Below are 16,868 nucleotides of genomic sequence, written 5' to 3' on the forward strand. Positions count from 1 at the left end.
TTCTGTCCTGGTTGCCCCTCTTCCAGGCCAGCTCTCTGCTGTGGCCAGGGAGTGCAGTGGAGGATGGCCCAAGTGCTTGGGCCCTGCACCCGCATAGGAGACCAGGATAAGTACCTGGCTCCTGCCTTCGGATCAGTGTGGTGCGTCGGCCGCAGCGCGCCGGCCATGGTGGCCATTGGAGGGTGAACCAACGGCAAAGGAAGACCTTTCTCTCTGTCTCTCTCTCTCACTGTCCACTCTGCCTGTCAAACAAATAAATAAATAAATAAAATTTATAAAGAAAATCACTTAGAAAAGATACCTTTAAATTGTTAATTTTATAGAAACTGTCTTCCGCCTTTACAGACCCAACTCAGTATGCATGTTCACTAAGCAGTACCATCTGAATTATAGCTCAACAATATACCTTATAATGTTTTCTGTCCTCTTTCCCTTCCTCTCACCCTCCCTCTCTCCCTTCCTCCTTTCCCCTCTTCTCCCTCCCTTCACTTGTTTTCACCCTTGTGGCCTTCCTTCCTTCTTTTTTTGAAGCCTTTAAGAACTTGTCTCTTTCTTCCTAGTTATTAAGTTATATGCCTAAATTCTTTATCTTTACAGGGATAGAAGCACTAAGAGATTGCCACCCAGTCAAAGGCTAGAGATTGATAAGGAAGAAAATATTCACATTCTTAAAAGAACTTGCACCAATTCCTGGAGATGAAGATCTTTATCAATGGATAAAAAAATTATATCAGAGGTAGGGTCATCTTTTCTGCTTTGATGGCTACTTTCTGCTTGCAGGATTTCTTTCTGAGTTGTTCTTTTTGGGGAGTTCTCGTTAGTGAGGTTGACTCTGTCCCTGTGGACTCATCTGGGGAGCTCTGCTTGCTCAGCCTTTGCATCTCTTCCTACTTCCTTTTTAGAATTGATGCTACTTTTCAGCAATCCTTGCAAATGCTTTTTCTAAAAATGTTCAGAGGAAAATCAAAATCCTAATTATCCCTTCTGAAGCAGATGGCCTAGTGCCACCTGCTCCCCCTCTCTTCTTTTCCAAAATAAATTTTCCTCTTGACCAAACTTCCTTGATTTTGCATTGGCATTTTATAGTATTGTACAAATTATGCAGCATTTAAATCACACCTAATTATGATCTCTGCCAGCAGGGTTTGCTATCCAGAATGGAAATGGGAGAGTCCCAAAAGAAACCAGAGAAGAATCAGCCATTTGAAAGACGAATCAAGTAATTACAATTGGCCATCCTCATTAGGAAAGATTGGGAACTCAGACGATCAGTTCTTAACCCACCCACAACCTAGTGAGTAATTCACAAAGCCTCATTCTGACCGGGTTGTTATAATAATACCATGTGCTTCTATATGGCAGGAATAGCTCAGTAGTTTTTTGAAAAGATTCTTGTAAAATGAGAGTGATTATGCCTATGGAGGAGGCTTCGGCAAGAAGGGCCCCAGAAAAAGCCTTGCAGAACTATGTCTCTTAGTGGAGGCAGTTAATGATTGATCTAGTTTTCTATAGTCTTTTATTTAAAAGTTTCCAGTTTTAAGTTAGTTTGCTTTTAATTCCCCAGTGGGTCTGAGCCAGTTTTCCCCCCTTTACTTTACCTTACAGAATGATTAGGGGATGCAAAAAAATTTTAATATTGACCCAAGTCAAATATAATTAGGTGTTAAAGCCAGCAGAGCTGGGGCCGGTGCTGTGGCTCACTTGGTTAATCCTCTGCCTGCGGTGCCGGCATCCCATTTGGGTACCGGGTTCTAGTCCCCGTTGCTCCTCTTCCAGTCCAGGTCTCTGCTGTGGCCTGGGAAGGCAGTAGAGGATGGCCCAAGTGCTTGGGCGCCTGCACCCTCATGGGAGACCAGGAAGAAGTACCTGGCTCCTGGCTTCAGATCGGCATAGCTCTGGCCACAGTGGCCATTTGGGGGGTGAACCAATGGAAGGAAGACCTTTCTCTCTGTCTCTCTCCCTCACTAACTCTATCTGTCAAGAAAAAAAAAAAAAAGACTTGCAGAATAAATTTTAAATACTTTAAAATACAATCTGTATTTCCGTATTTCCAACAACCTAAGGGCTCACAACTAAGCGTGGGTGAGTATATCCTGATATTCCAACAGCACCCTTCTTGTTCCCATGCTGAAATACATGATGGTACTTCAAGATGTTTGAGGGAAAATGGAATTAAATGATGAGCTTAAATTGTTTTTATTTTTTTTAAGATTTATTTATTTATTTATAGGGCAGAATGACAGAGAGGGGAGAAACAGAGAGGGGCAGGGAAATGAAATGCATCTACTTGATATGCCATGTATGTTTTTCTTTCATTTGCTTTTTTTAAAAGATTTATTTACTTATTTGAAAGGCAAAGTTACAGAAAGACAGAGTCAGAGGTGCAGAGAGAGAGAGAGGTCTTTCATCCTCTGGTTCACTCCCCAGATGGCTGCAATGGCTGGAGCTGCACCGATCCCAAGCCAGGAGATGGAAGCTTCTTCCAGGTCTCCCACGTGGGTACAAGGGCCCAAGGACTTGGGCCATCATGCACTGTTTTCCCAGGCTATAGCAGAGAGCTGGATCGGAATTGGGGCAGCTGGGACTTAAACCAGTGCCCACATGGGATGCCAGCACTATAGGCGGGGGCTTTACCTGCTGTGCCACAATGCCGGCCCCGATATGCCATTTCATGACAGCACATTCTCATCTTCCATCTTGGCTCTTGCTGCCACCTGTGCTTGCAGCAGTTTCAGCCCACTCCCCCTGCCCTCTGCCTTTGGAAGCCTTTTAGAATTCACCTATACCTGCCTCTCTACGACTTAGAGTTAACTGTGGGCTATTCCTGTTTGACTACGCTGTACTTTGGCTTACTTGTCTGCCTCTGCACCCAAGAAGGTGAGTTCCTGGGGTCAGCAGCTGTGCATTTTTGCCTTAGCTATGACTGCATTCTTGGTGCCCATCACAATGCTGGCCACAAAGTAGGCACTGAATAGGTGTCCCTAACAAAGGAGACTAACATTCTTGTTTCCTTGCTCCCCTCTGCTGTCTTTCATTGTTTTCATGGAGAAAAGTATCACCCTGCAACAATATTAAGCTATTTGAAACTGTGCTTCTAGACTCAAGGTGTTATACCTTGAGGGTCATCGTGACCATCTGGGCTGGAGTGGAAAAATGATCTCTTAAAGATGCCAAAAGGATCTGGCACAGAGAATGACATCCATTTTCTCATACCTGGTAGAGGATTGAGCACATTACTATTACACTGAAGGTAGCATCCTTTGTTCCCCACCTGAAAGAATAAAAATCGTTGTTGAAATATTTGTAAAATGTAGTAAAAGCATACAATTTTTTAGAAAAGTAAAAAAAGATAAAACAGTTAAAATTTAGTTGTCACTAAAGAAAAAGCTCTGAAAAATTGGGATTTATGCTATATAATATTTGATACATAAAATGTGTAACATATATGAATGTAGTTCAGAAAGTTTATGAAAAATGGAATTAAAAGATAAGTTTAATTTAGTTGAAAAATTTTGAAATCCATGCATACTGGGAGTCTTCAAAAATTCATGAAAAATACATATTATGAAAATGAATTGATTTTAACTTTTTGCGCCAAAATAAACTTATCTTTTAATTCCATTTCCTTGAACTTTTTTTTTTTTCAGACCTATTGTCATGTTTAATCCCAGTGAGAGTCAAGTTGGGAATTGATAATTTCTTCTTCTTCTTTTTTTTTTTTTTTACAGAAGATCAGTTTAGTATACATTAAGTAAAGATTTCAACAGTTTGCACCCCCATAGAAACACAAAGTGAAATATACTGTTTGAGTACTTGTTATAGCATTAAGTCTCAATGTACAGCACATTAAGGACAGAGATCCTACATGAGGAGTAAGTGCACAGTGACTCCTGTTGTTGACTTAACAAATTGACACTCCTGTTTATGGCATCAGTAATCTCCCTATGCACCAGTCATGAGTTTCCAAGGCTATGGAAGCCCCTTGAGTTCTCCGACTCTTATCTTGTTTATACAAGGTCATAGTCAAAGTGGAGGTTCTCTCCTCCCTTCAGAGAAAGGTACCTCCTTCTTTGAAGACCTGTTCTTCCTTAAACTTTCTTGAGTCTCCTTGTAAATGTTAAAAAACATATTAATAAGTCAAATACCATATATTCAATACCTTTAGCTTAAAAGCTAGAAGACTGAAATGGTAATTTTATCTGTCTATCTGGTATTTCTCTATCCTAAACCTCTGTCTCTACTTTTGATGTAAGTGCTCTTTTGTGTTTTGAGTTTGTAATTCCCATTTGTCTGAATTTTAAATGATAGAAGGAAGAAGTGCCAGGATATGAGTAGCCACATCATTTGTGGGAATGTGAGTCCATATCATAACTATAAATCCTCACTTGAATTTATCTGATTAGCAATTTTTGTGGTACATTATCAATGTACTTAATGGTTTATTTAATAAACACTTGTATGATTTCTAAGTGTTAGACATGATGCTCACTTCTAGGGATACAACCATGAACAAGCTGTAGCCCCTGATCTAGTGAAGAATATAGACAGCTGAGTTGGCAATAGCATATGGGTAAGCATTGCAGAAGGTACACTAGGGAGCTCCCGGGTGGGATGGCTACCTAGGGTCTGGAGGTCAGACAAGGTGGTAAACATGGAGCAAGACTGAGCAAGAGCTAGCCAAAATGGTAGGGTAGGGTAGGAAGCTGTGTGTGCAGTGTCCAGGGAGAACATAAAATCTGGAGGATTTGGTAAGACCATGTGGTGTACAGTAGAAGTGAACAATAAAGAGTAGGTCTAGGAGTGGGATGAAAAGAAGGGAGGGCTAAGTCAGAGAGAACCTTGTAGGTCATTATTAATCAAAGTAATTTTTTGTGCATATTCTATGGTAAAAAGAATTAAAAGAATAAATTTTTGTTTTTAAGGAGCTTACAATCTACTTGAGAGAAGGAATATATTATATACATATATATATGTGTGTGTGTATGCACAAACACAAAAATGACATTAACAACGCACAAATGGCTTGGTTTGAAGTAACAGTTATGTGAAACCCTGAAGAAACATTTGAGACTGATGATGTTAACCACAGCATGGATTAAATCAGATCTTCCCTTACAATGTTTTGTTGCTTTGTTGGCCAAGGCAAAAGTAATCATACATTAAATAACTGTTAGAAGTTTGATTTCTAACCTCCCTAAACAATGGTTATGGAACTGCTCTGTTCCAAACCTGTCTAACAGCCACCAGCTTTCTTGAATAATATGAGTACCTTGTATTCTTGCAGACAGAGCTGTCCAATAAAACTTTCCACAGTGATGGAAATGTTCTGGGAGGTTGTTCAACAGCTAGTTTACTGGCAGAACCAGGGAAAAAAGCATTTAGTGGAAGTGAAGACAGGGACAGGTGGTAAATAAAGGAGTCAGGTAAGGTTGAGCCTCGTGTACAAGTGCAATGAAATCTGTCCGTATAAAGGAACTCCGTCCATGGAGGTGGTATTTGGGTTTCTGTCTAGTTTTTCAACACTTGTACTACGCCAGTGATACGACTTCATGACCTCCAGCATTTTCATGCTTTCATCCCTTTAGCCTCGCTGTTTACTCTGTTGTGAAGATCCTGATCCCTTTATCCTTCACTGGGCCCATCTCAACCATTACCAACCACAGTCACTGTCTCTTCTGTGTTCCTGTGCAGGGTAGCTATAATTCTTCTAGCATTTATTTATCTCACTAAAATTGATTGGGGGGGGGGGTCCATCCCAGGATAGTCTCAGTCCCCTTGAGAAATTTATTTTGATATGTTTGATATGTTTTCTCTCTTCCCCACCTCTAGGCAGTGATCTGCACATGGTAGATCCTCAAAGAGAAAAAAAAAATGGTGAGAGTAAGATCGAGACAAAGGACTGTATTGGCTTTAGTGTTGTTTTTGTAAAGCTAGAGGCCCAGCACCCTCAGATGACAACCACCTCATGTGTATGTTAGAGCAAAAATGTCCCTTGTATTTATACATTGCTCCTCGTCATGTATTTCCAGTACGTCTAGGGCCTGCTTTGACAAGCAAGCCGATTAACTACAGACAAGACTTAACTAGGCTTGGAAAAGAGGAGTCACTGGAAGACTTTTTATCTTCCCCAGATTAGTTTAAGCCTTTCTCTATAGTCGTCAGTGAGAATAAGAAAAACAAAGCAAGAAATTCATTGTCTATAAATTTAACCTGAACAAAGGACTGCTTGTAAGCAGATGCAAGCTCATTAGCATAATCAGAAGCATTAAGTACTCAGAGGCTCAAGTTGAAAGAGCAAGTTGGCTGAGCCCTCTGAAAAGTGGATGCATGTTTTTCCCCCCAAACTTGGGGCTGTACTTAGACTCACACTTTTGTGTTTCTGGAAGGTTTTGCTGAAGATCTGGGCACTCCTCTCCATCTGGTCTGGGCTGTGAGTCAGGGATTCCAGAGGTGATGTGACCCTTGTTGAGTGGCCACTGGTTGGCGGAGCTCTCTGCTCTTCTGGTTTCCGGCCCACTAACCTCTGTCCACTGTTGGATTGCCTTGTTAAACCATCATTAAGGGCAAAAAATTAAACTGCAGTAACTTCTTTGAGAGAGGCTTTGCTGAAGGTCTTTGCACTTTCTTTCATAAATCGTGACTCCATGGAGATTGAACAAACGGCTTGGGCAAATACCTCCCAATGTTGAATGTGGGGAAATTCCCATGGGTGGGCAGGATTCATGCCAAATCCTTCCTCATCTTTATTCCCAACACAGAACAACCCGAACAGAAGAAAGCTCTTGGATCATCTTGATAGAGGCTGCATCCTAAATACGAAAGCCCTTTTCCCTCCAAGCTCATTAGAAAATATGGAAGATTAGAAAATTCAATTAAAACAAGGTCCCAAATGGCATTCTCTTAGTGTGCCTGAGCTTGCTATCAGGCAGGCCTGAGGAGATGGGGTCTAAATTCTATTCTGTTTTCCTCTTTATGCAAATATTGCTGCTTTATTTCACAGATCCAAAGATCTTTTTAATAGGCTTCCAGCATGGAAAACTTGTGCTGGTTAAATGTAGTCAATTTCTAGTCTCTCATCTTTTCACTTTGGCCAAGGAAGAGAAAAAAATCACACCTCACCCCTCTTCCCTGAATAAGTTTAGATTTATTCAAATTTCTCTTTAAACCACAGAAGCCAAAGACCTCCACCTCATTCTTGCTTCGGATTCTGGTTTGTTTGGATTCATCACTTGAAAGTTAGTTTTAGGGTATATGGACTACATTATTAACTTGTGTTAAAGGCTGACAGTTCTCTGAGGCATTCAGATAATAAGTGTTCAAAGCATACTGTGTGTTGTGCTGAGGAAGACATAAGGAAACAGAAGGTGAGGTAGGTCTCTGTCCTTATCACTGCGTTTGCTGATAGCCTCACTGACTTAAAGCAGAGAGCTGCAGGATACTAACCTGTGGGGTCCTCACTGGAAATGCAGCAGCCACGCAGCCAAGAGAGAAGGCAGAGTGGACTGGCAGAGAGCCTCTGGGTGGGTCTGTTCTGCTGCAGCAGCCTCCGTTACTGAGAGGCAACCTTCACACATGGGGTGATTACATGGCTACACCTTGGCCTTGTGCACCGGTCCTCTCTGACAACAAGGATGGATGCCTGAGCCAAACTGAGCCAGTTGGCTTTTCTCTGGCCAATCTGTGGAATGGAGCCTAAGGCTGTGGGTTCGGGCATGGGGGGCATCTTCTTCCATGATGTAGAGGACAGCCAGTCTACGAAGACACAGGAGACTGAAGCAGACGTTCAAGCTATTTTCAGTCCTGTACTTGAGTTCTGTGAAAGATGCCCCTTTATCTTTTTAATAAACTTGTTTTGACATATGCTATTTCATTTGGTTTCTATAGCCTTTAAATAAGGAATTTAATTGAATCAACTGGATCATCAGAGAACAAGATCTAGTAGGGCAGGGGTAAGGGGTCTGTGGGGAGTGCCATCAAATGAAAACCCAGTGTTTTAGGTAAAAGAGAATTGTCTAGATTCCTAGTGAGAAGCAATTGAGTCCAGAGAATTTTCTTACTGAGTTTGTGAGGTAGAATTGATCTTTTTTGTGACTGGTTTATGGGAAATATTAACTGTTACTCTTGACGTTTGTCTGCCTGGGTGCTATGATCATTGCTCTTGTCTGTGAACTTCAGGTAGAAATATTACTTTTATAAGTTCTTGAGACACTTGCTTTATACTTTGGAACCACATACAGAAATGGACATGTTAGTTTATTTCCTGTCACAATTGGAAAAACAGAAAATTGGAAACATACAGAGAAATACAAAGAAGGGACTATCTCCTGAAATCTTACTTTATGGAGACAACAAAGTTAAACATTTTCTCTCTCTTTTTTTGAAGATTTCTTTATTTGAAAATCAGAGTTACACAGAGAGTAGGAGAAGGAGATGGGGAGGGAGAGGAGGAGGGGGAGGGGAAGAGGGAGGGGGGGAGAGAGAGAGAGAGAGAGAGAGAGAGGTCTTCCATCTGCTGTGCTATCTTCTACTGCTTTCCCAGGACATAGCAGAGAGCTGGATCAGAAGTGGAGCAGCCAGGACTTGAACTGGTGCCCACACTGAGGGCAGCACAGATTCCCTGTGTGGTCCTTGGGAAAGAGCTTCTGATCTCTGGTTCCTGTGGGTGTATCATTCGCCTGCTAACTACCTCTAATTCTGCTCAGCTGTGCAGAATTACTTCCCTTTTGAATCAAAAAAAGAAAGAGAGAGATTTACCATGTCTAACCTGAGAGTGTCACCTTTGGCACACCCTTAACCCTGAGGAACCAAACAGAGCTCTCAGGCCACACCCATCTCAAGCCTCTAAGGATCCATCAAAAGCAGACAGTCCACTTAATCTAGCGTCACAGTATAACAAGAAAAAAAAAAAAAAACACAGCAAGGGAAGAAGAATCCAAAGAATATCTCCACAATGCCAAGCAACAAACGCAGAAACCGAGGAAACAAGAACAAGGAAGACATTATGACACCCCCAAATGAACAAGACACCCCAAGCCAAGATTATGAAGATGATGAGATAGAAGAAATGTAAGATACTGATTTCAAAAAATTTATGATAGGAACAATTAGAAGTTTTCAAAAACAAATGCTTGAGCTACCGAAATCCTTACTGGACAGGATAGAAAATCTCCTTTGAGAAAATGAAATCTTAAGGAGGAATCAAAATGAAACACAGAAACTAGTAGAACAGGAAAGTGTGATAGTGAAGAGAAATCAAAATGAAATGAAGAACTCAATAGATCAAATGACAAACACATTAGAGAGCCTTAAAAACAGAGTCAGTGAAACAGAAGAGAGAATATCGGACTTAGAAGACAGAGCACAGGAAAGTATACAGTCAAACCAAAGAAAAGAAGAGGAAATTAGAAATCTAAAAAATATTGTAGGGATCTACAGGATACTATTAAAAAAACCAACATTCGGGTTCTAGGAGTTCCTGAAGGCATGGAGAGAGAGAAAGGATTAGAAGGCCTAACTTTTTAGTGAGATACTTGCAGAGAACTTCCCGGGTTTGGAGAGGACAGAGACATCCTAGTACAGGAAGCTCATAGAACCCCCAGTAAACATGACCAAAAGAGATCCTCACCATGACACATTGTAATTAAACTCACCACAGTGAAACATAAAGAAAAGATCCTAAAATGTGCAAGAGAGAAACGTCAGATTACTCTCAGAGGATCTCCAATTAGACTACAAGCTAGAAGGGAATGGCAAGACATAGCCCAGGTACTAAGAGAGAAAAACTGCCAGCCCAGAATATTATATCCTGCAGAACTCTCATTTGTGAGTGAAGGTGAAATAAAGACCTTTCATAGCAAACAGAAATTGAAAGACTTTGTGGCCACTCGTCCGGCCCTGCAAAAGAAAAACCATATGATTATCTCAATAGACGCAGAGAAAGCATTTGATAATACAGCACCTTTTCATGATGAAAACTCTAAGCAAACTGGGTATGGAAGGAACATTCCTCAATACAATCAAAACAATAAAATAAATCTTAAAAAAAAAAAAAAGGTGAAAGTATTAGCCTTGACAAGGAGAAGGACATTTCTCAGATATGAGAGTAAAAGAAAGTCCTAGAGATACTAGAAGTAGAATTAGGAAAACTGAGAGAATCCATATTAAATTTTATAATCTTCCCAATAAAAGTAAAATTACCAATAGAAAGTGAGGTACTGTATTTGTGTTTAACAATAAGGAAACAGAGTGAGGTGCGGGAAGTGGCTACTATGGGCAGTGCTACCCACAGAGGGAGCTGAGAGCCAAATGAAAGGGTTCTAGCAGAATGAAAGGCCTTGTTGGGGTCAGTAACTTATATTTGATTTTACATTGGAAAAGGCTCAGGGTCATTTTAGGACTTTATCTCCACTTTTCAGACTACCAAGTTTTCTAGGGAAAGCCTTGGAGAGAGGGAGTTGCCTTGCTGTGGAAAGGCTGCAAATGGAATTCTAGGATGGTAAGTGAGTGCATTGTTAAAGTGACTGTGAAGGGTGTGCAGATGGATCCCAGAATGGAAGGGTGATGAATTGGGAAGCTGACATGGGTGAGGAAAGAGAGACCAAAGGAGGCTATAGAGATGGCATAAAGGATCAAGAACGGGGACATTAGGAATTTATAGACATATTATGATGTTTTGCAGCTGTTTGGAAAAATCATGATATCTACCAATTGCCTATGTCTCTGCAGAGTCATGTGGTTGAGTGGAGATAAGGGCCACTTGCTTTGTAGGGAATCTCAGAGGCTAAGGAATTAAAAGGATTGTTAAAGGAGCATTAGACGTCTTTAAGTTTGATGACAGAGAATATTATAGGGAAAGGGCTGTGAGGGAGTCCAGAGGGAAGGTGGAGGACAATGACCTGCATTGTCTGTTGAGAGAAGGAGGCTGAAGATTGACTCAGAATGAAGAGAAGCAGCACTCACTGACCAGGGACGGGAGGAGAGTGGAGTCAGATGAGCAATGTTTTAGTTAAGAGAACTTCGAGGATGGAGTGTCAGAGCCAGTGTAACCTGATTTGAATCCTGACTCCTCTAAACACTAACTGGAGGCAACTTCCTCAGCTGCAATTTTCTCATTTGAGAAATGGAGATACTCATTACTACCCATGCTAAGTTGAAAAAAAGCTAGGAAATTCTATGAAAGTGTATATAAATGTCTGGCATATAATGGATGTTTCATAATGGTGCTACTTTTATGGTTTCCCCATAGGGGACTTTGTAACAGAACAGCTGAGGGCAGGAACTGTGGGTTGATATGAGTGAGGTGGAGGCTGGCCCATCTGGACACATTTGTGAACACTGGTAGAGGGAACAGGAGGGAGGAGTGTGCGGTTTATGTGGCAATTGTCATTTGCAGAGACTGGGGGACAGATTAGGGGGACATCTTAGCTAAGAAAGGGCAGTGTATCCTGGTGGTTTTTGGAGAGCTGGGGTAGGGAGCATGGTAGTGGGCTCCAGGCTGGGGCAGGCAGCATCCACCCATGAGCAATCTGCAAACCCAACATGGTGGAAGGAGCACAAGTCCGAGTTCAAAGACCGATGACTAACTGAGGCCTGGCTCTTTCCCTTCAGCTAGCCAAGGGAAGAGAGCCAAGCACATTATCAGAAGAGTCATGTGAAAGTAGTCTGTAGCCTGTGCAGGACTGTGCAGTGTTGATGTGGCAGCCACAAGGGGACAGCCTTGGGGCTGGGTGAGACAGAAATGTGTGCAGATAGAGAGCATCACATGCTAACACGCTACTGAGTTTCTTACACTCTGACCTTGTTTTTTTTTAATGACCTTTTAAGAACAAAACTGAGCTATGGGTATAGAGATTTCCCATCTTCTCCCTGCTCCACCCACCCACAGTTGGCCCCATTATCAACATCACCTACCAGAGTGGTACACTTGTTATAGTTGATGAACTGACATTGATACATCATTATAAGCCAGAATCTGTAGTTTACATTAGGTCTACTCTTGCTGTTATAATTCTGTGAATCTGGACAAACCAGTAGTGACATGAATCCACCGTTAGAGTGTCACACAGAATAATTTCACTTTCCTACATATCCTCCCTGCTCCACTTCATACCTCCTTCTCACTAACCCCTGACAACTGCTAATCTTTTTACCATCTCCAAAGTTCTGCCTTTTCAAGAATGTCTTATGGTTGGAACCATATGTATGTTGCAGCTCCCTTTTTGGCATTCATCAAGGACTCCGGTAACTATAAAAATCCATGTGAGGCAGGGCCTGTTCCCCCTGCTCTAAGAGGACAGCACTGAGGCACTGAGATCACAGGTGCCCTGTTGGAGACTGCGCAGTGGGCGAGGGCTTTCACATCCTCTTCCTAACACTGCGGCCTTCCCGGTGTGGAAGGGAAGAAGGCTGCAGTGTCGGTGACTCATTGTTGTCTTGTTTTTGCCAGGCTTCTCTCTGTGCCCCTGCATGATTTTCTCTTCCTTAAGGGGAAAATGTTCTCTGAATATAGTTGTTTTTCTGCAACTGTTTCAGCCGGGGATTGGATTTTCTCTTTGCTTTAACGCCCCAGTTGAAATACTGATGTCCCCTTTTCTGCCAAATCAGTCCTGAAAGACACACTCCTGTCTCATTGATTCCTCACACCTCCCCTGGCCAGTCACTCGCTGCTGCTGCTGCTTCGTTGCTGACAGTGATGGATTTTCACCACATCCACAGCTTGCAGCCTTCTTCAGCAAGTGATGCTCTCCGCCCTGTCACAGCTTACGGCTCCTTCTCAATACCCAGCTCTCACCCTCAGTCACCTCCTGTACATGTGTTATCCTGTGATTCATTATGTTTAGCTAGCCCGTTTCATAAATGAATTCTCTAACAGAGCGACAGATCCTATAAAAACCCCAGTTCAGTTTTGTTACCAAGTGTAACTGACAGAGAGGAGCATGGAGGAGCACCATCTGAGCTGACATTCTGGGAGGGTAGCACCCACGTCACAAGCATGCCTGTGTGCAGAAGGGCAGTGGGTGTGGATTCTCTGGTGCCACCACTCCTGAATGATCAGGGCTCAGGGGTGCTTTCAGCAAAGAATACAGGGATTTACCTTCAAATCCTGCCTCTTCTCCTATGGGCGCCCTCCTGCTTCAGAGGCAAAGTCCATTCAGTGCCCTGGGGAAGATTTGACCAGAACTCAGCTGGTCCCAGATATGACAAGGATTCCCACGCCTTTCATGTGGCACAGAAGCAGTGGTGACAGTGGCAAACCCTGGGTGTTTCCATGATTTCCTGTTTGGACGAATGACCAGAGTCCAAGAGGAGCTCCTTGATGTATTGCCTCTGGGATCTTTGCACAACCCTGAGACAAACTCCCAATTAATTGATATGGACATATCTGGGAGGTGGCCTCAGCACTGGATTTAAATTGACTTAAAGTATGAAGGTACTTCTGAGAGTTCCTGAAAAATGTGTACTCTGAAAAAAATGCATGATTTTAAAAATATTTTTGATCATTTTGTTGTTTCAAAATATTTCAAACAATACAGAAAAATATAAAGAAGAGTTCAGGGGCCAGCACTGTGGCATAGTGGGTAAAGCTGCCGCCAGCAGTGCAGGCATCCCATATGGGCGCCAGTTTGAGTCTTGGCTGCTCCACTTCCAATCCAGCTCTCTGCTATAGCCTGGGAAAGCAGTAGAAGATGGCCCAAGTCCTTGGGCCCCTGTAACCACGTGAGAATCCCTGAAGAAGTTCCTGGCTCCTGGCTTCAGATTGGCTCAGCTCTGGCCATTGTGGTCATCTGGGGAGTGAACCAGCAGATGGAAGACTGCTCTCTCTCTCTCTCTCTCTCTGCCTCTACCTCTCTAACTCTGCCTTTCCTATAAATAAATAAATCTTTAAAAAAAAGCATTCAATAAGCACACATAGCTTTAATAATCTTTAACATTTTTCCATATTCAGTTCATATATAAATGTTATATACACACATATATGCTGTTTCTCTTGAAATCAGGGTTATTAAAATCACATAATATGGGATTCACGACAAGGATCATAAAGTGAGGAAAGAAGAGTTTTTTTAATATTAGGGGTATAAGTGAATGAAGGCAACATTTATAAATGTCTACATGGTGAGCCAGCATTGTAACATAGTGTGTAAAGCCTCTACCTGCAAGGCCAGCTGCTCTGCTTCCAATCCAGTTCCTTGCTAATGTGAGACCAGGAAGAAGCTCCTGGTTCCTGACTTTAGCCCTACCCAACTCTGGCTGTTGTGGCCATTTGGGGAGTGAACCAAATGATAGAATATCTTTCTCTGTCTCTGTTTCTTCTTCTCTCTGTAACTCTGCCTTTCCAATAAATAAACAAATCTTTTTAAAAATATCTATGTAACAAATAATATGGTATCATGGTATCCACACATTTTAATATAAATATACTAATATGAGAGAAAACATGATGTTTGTCTTTCTGTGTTTGGCTTATTTCACTTAGCATGGTGATCTCCAGTTCCATCCATTTTGTTACAAATGTCAGGATTTCATACTTTTTTATGGCTAAATAATATTTCATTGTGCATATATACCACATTTTCTTTATCTAGTCACCAGTTCTGGACATCTAAGTGGATTCCATATATTTGATATTTTAATTGGACTGCAATCAACATAGGAATGCAAGTATCTCTTTCATATGATGATTTCATTTCCTTTGGATATATTCCCAGAAGGCTGGGTCATATGGTAGATCTATTTTTAGTGTTTGAGACATCTCCATATTGTTTTCTACAATGCCATACTAATTTATATTCCCACCAATAATATATTAGGGTTCCGTCTTCTCTACAGTCTTGTCAGCTTTTTGCTTGTAGGATAAGAGTCATTCACTGGAGTGAGATGATACCTCACTGTAGTTTTTATTTTAATTTCCCTGATGGCTAGTGATACTGAACATCTTTTCATGTATTTGTCAGGTATTTCATTGTTTATTTTGTTTTTGAATTTCTTGAGCTCCTTATATATTGTAGATATTAGTTCTTCATCAGATGCATAGTTTGCAAATATTTTTTCCCATCCTGTCAGTTATCCCTTCACTCTTAATTTTTTCCTTTCTGCTGGCGCCTTGGCTCACTTGGTTTATTCTCTACCTGAGGTGCTGGCATCCCATATGGGCACCAGGTTCTAGTCCCAGTTGCTCCTCTCCCAGTCCAGCTCTCTGCTGTGGCCCAGGAAGTCAGTGGAGGATGGTCCAAGTACTTGGGCCCTGCACCCGCATGGGAGACCAGGAGACAGCACCAGGCTCCTGGCTTCAGATCGGCGTAGCTTTGGCCATAGCAGCCATTTGGGGGGTGAACCAGCGGAAGGAAGACCTTTCTCTCTGTCTCTCCCTCTCACTGTCTATAACTCTATCAATCAAATAAATAAATAAAAAATAAAATAAAATTTTTTTCCTTTGTGTGAGGAAGCCTCTTTGTTTTATATAATCTCATTTTTGCTTTTGTTTTCTGTATTTTGAGGGTCTTATCCAGAAAGTTATTGCCTATCCCAATGTCTTGTAGTGTTTCCCCTGTTTTCCTCTAGTAGTTTTGTGGTTTCACGTCTTAAATTTAGCCTTGATCCATTTTGAGTTCATTTTTGTATAGAGTGAAGAGTAAGGATCTTGTTTCAAATTTCTGCATGTGGAAATTCAATTTTCCTAACACCATTTATTGAAGAAGCTGTCCTTTCTCTAGAGAATGTTTTTGCACATTTGTCAAAGATAAGTTGGTTACAGATGCATGGATTTAATTCTGAGGTTTCTATTCTGATCCACCGTTCTATGTGTTTATTTTTATGCCAGTAACATACTGTTTTGGTTATGAATCCTGTTGTATATCTTGAAATCTGTTATTATGATGCCTCCAGCTTTGTTTTTATTTTAAAAATTGCTTTGGCTATTCAAAATCTTTTGTGTATCCATATGAATTTTAGGATTTTTTTTTCTAATTCTATGAAGAATGTTGAGGTATTTTGATGGGGATTGTGTTGAACCTGCAAATTGCTTTGGGTAGTATGAGTATTTTGAAAACATCAATTTTTTTTGCCTTTTTTTATTTTTGACAGGCAGAGTGGACAGTGAGAGAAAGAGAGACAGAGAGAAAGTCTTCCTTTTCTGTTGGTTCACCCCTAAATGGCCACTGCGGCTGGTGCGCTGTGGCTGGTGCACCACGCTGATCTGAAGCCAGGAGCCAGGTGCTTTTCCTGGTCTCCCATGTGGGTACAGGGCCCAAGGACCTGGGCCATCCTCCACTGCCTTCCTGGGCCACAGCAGAGAGCTGGACTGGAAGAGGAGCAACGGGACAGAATCTGGCACTCTGACCGGGACTAGAACCCGGTGTGCCTGCGCCGCAGGTGGAAGATTAGCCTATTGAGCCACGGCGCCGGCCCAAAAACATCAATTTTTTTATAAAAAGATTATTTATTTATTTATTTATTTGAGAGGTAAAGTTACAGACAGTGAGAGGGAGAGACAGTGAGGTCAGTCTTCCATCTGCTGGTTCACTCCCCAAGTAGCTGCAACAGCTGCAGCTGGGCTAATTCAAAGCCAGGAGCTAGGAGCTTCTTCTGGGTCTTCCACATGAAAGCAGGGACCCAAGCACTTGCACCATCTTCTACTGATTTCCCAGGCCATAGCAGAGAGCTGGATCAGAAGAGGAGCAGCTGGATATGAACTAGTGCCCATATGGGATGCCGGCACTCTGCATGAGGAAACTTAACCTACTACACCACAGTGCTGGCCCTGATATCAATTCTTCTAATCCATGAACATGGTAAGTCTTTTCATTTGTATTTGGGTGTGTTTTAATTTCTTTCATTAGTATTTTGCAATTTTCACTATAGAGGTTTTT

General features: G+C 41.8%; 1 protein-coding gene and 1 pseudogene across 1 annotated transcript in view; one reads left to right on the top strand and one right to left on the bottom strand.

Moving 5' to 3' along the window:
* The window catches only part of DDX10 (DEAD-box helicase 10), a 407,034-nt gene that overhangs the window by 357,204 nt on the left and 32,962 nt on the right, over nt 1-16,868 (top strand). Inside the window, exons 18-20 of the transcript XR_011390521.1 lie at nt 598-736; nt 1,143-1,294; nt 16,647-16,790. The gene's annotated coding sequence lies outside the window, so the exon portion shown is untranslated. The remainder of the gene's footprint in view (nt 1-597; nt 737-1,142; nt 1,295-16,646; nt 16,791-16,868) is intronic.
* Nucleotides 7,590-16,868, bottom strand: part of LOC108178198 (armadillo repeat-containing protein 1-like) — a 138,100-nt pseudogene continuing 128,821 nt past the window's right edge.

This window comes from Oryctolagus cuniculus, chromosome 1, assembly GCF_964237555.1.
Source record: "Oryctolagus cuniculus chromosome 1, mOryCun1.1, whole genome shotgun sequence".
Taxonomy (NCBI): Eukaryota; Metazoa; Chordata; class Mammalia; order Lagomorpha; family Leporidae; genus Oryctolagus; species Oryctolagus cuniculus.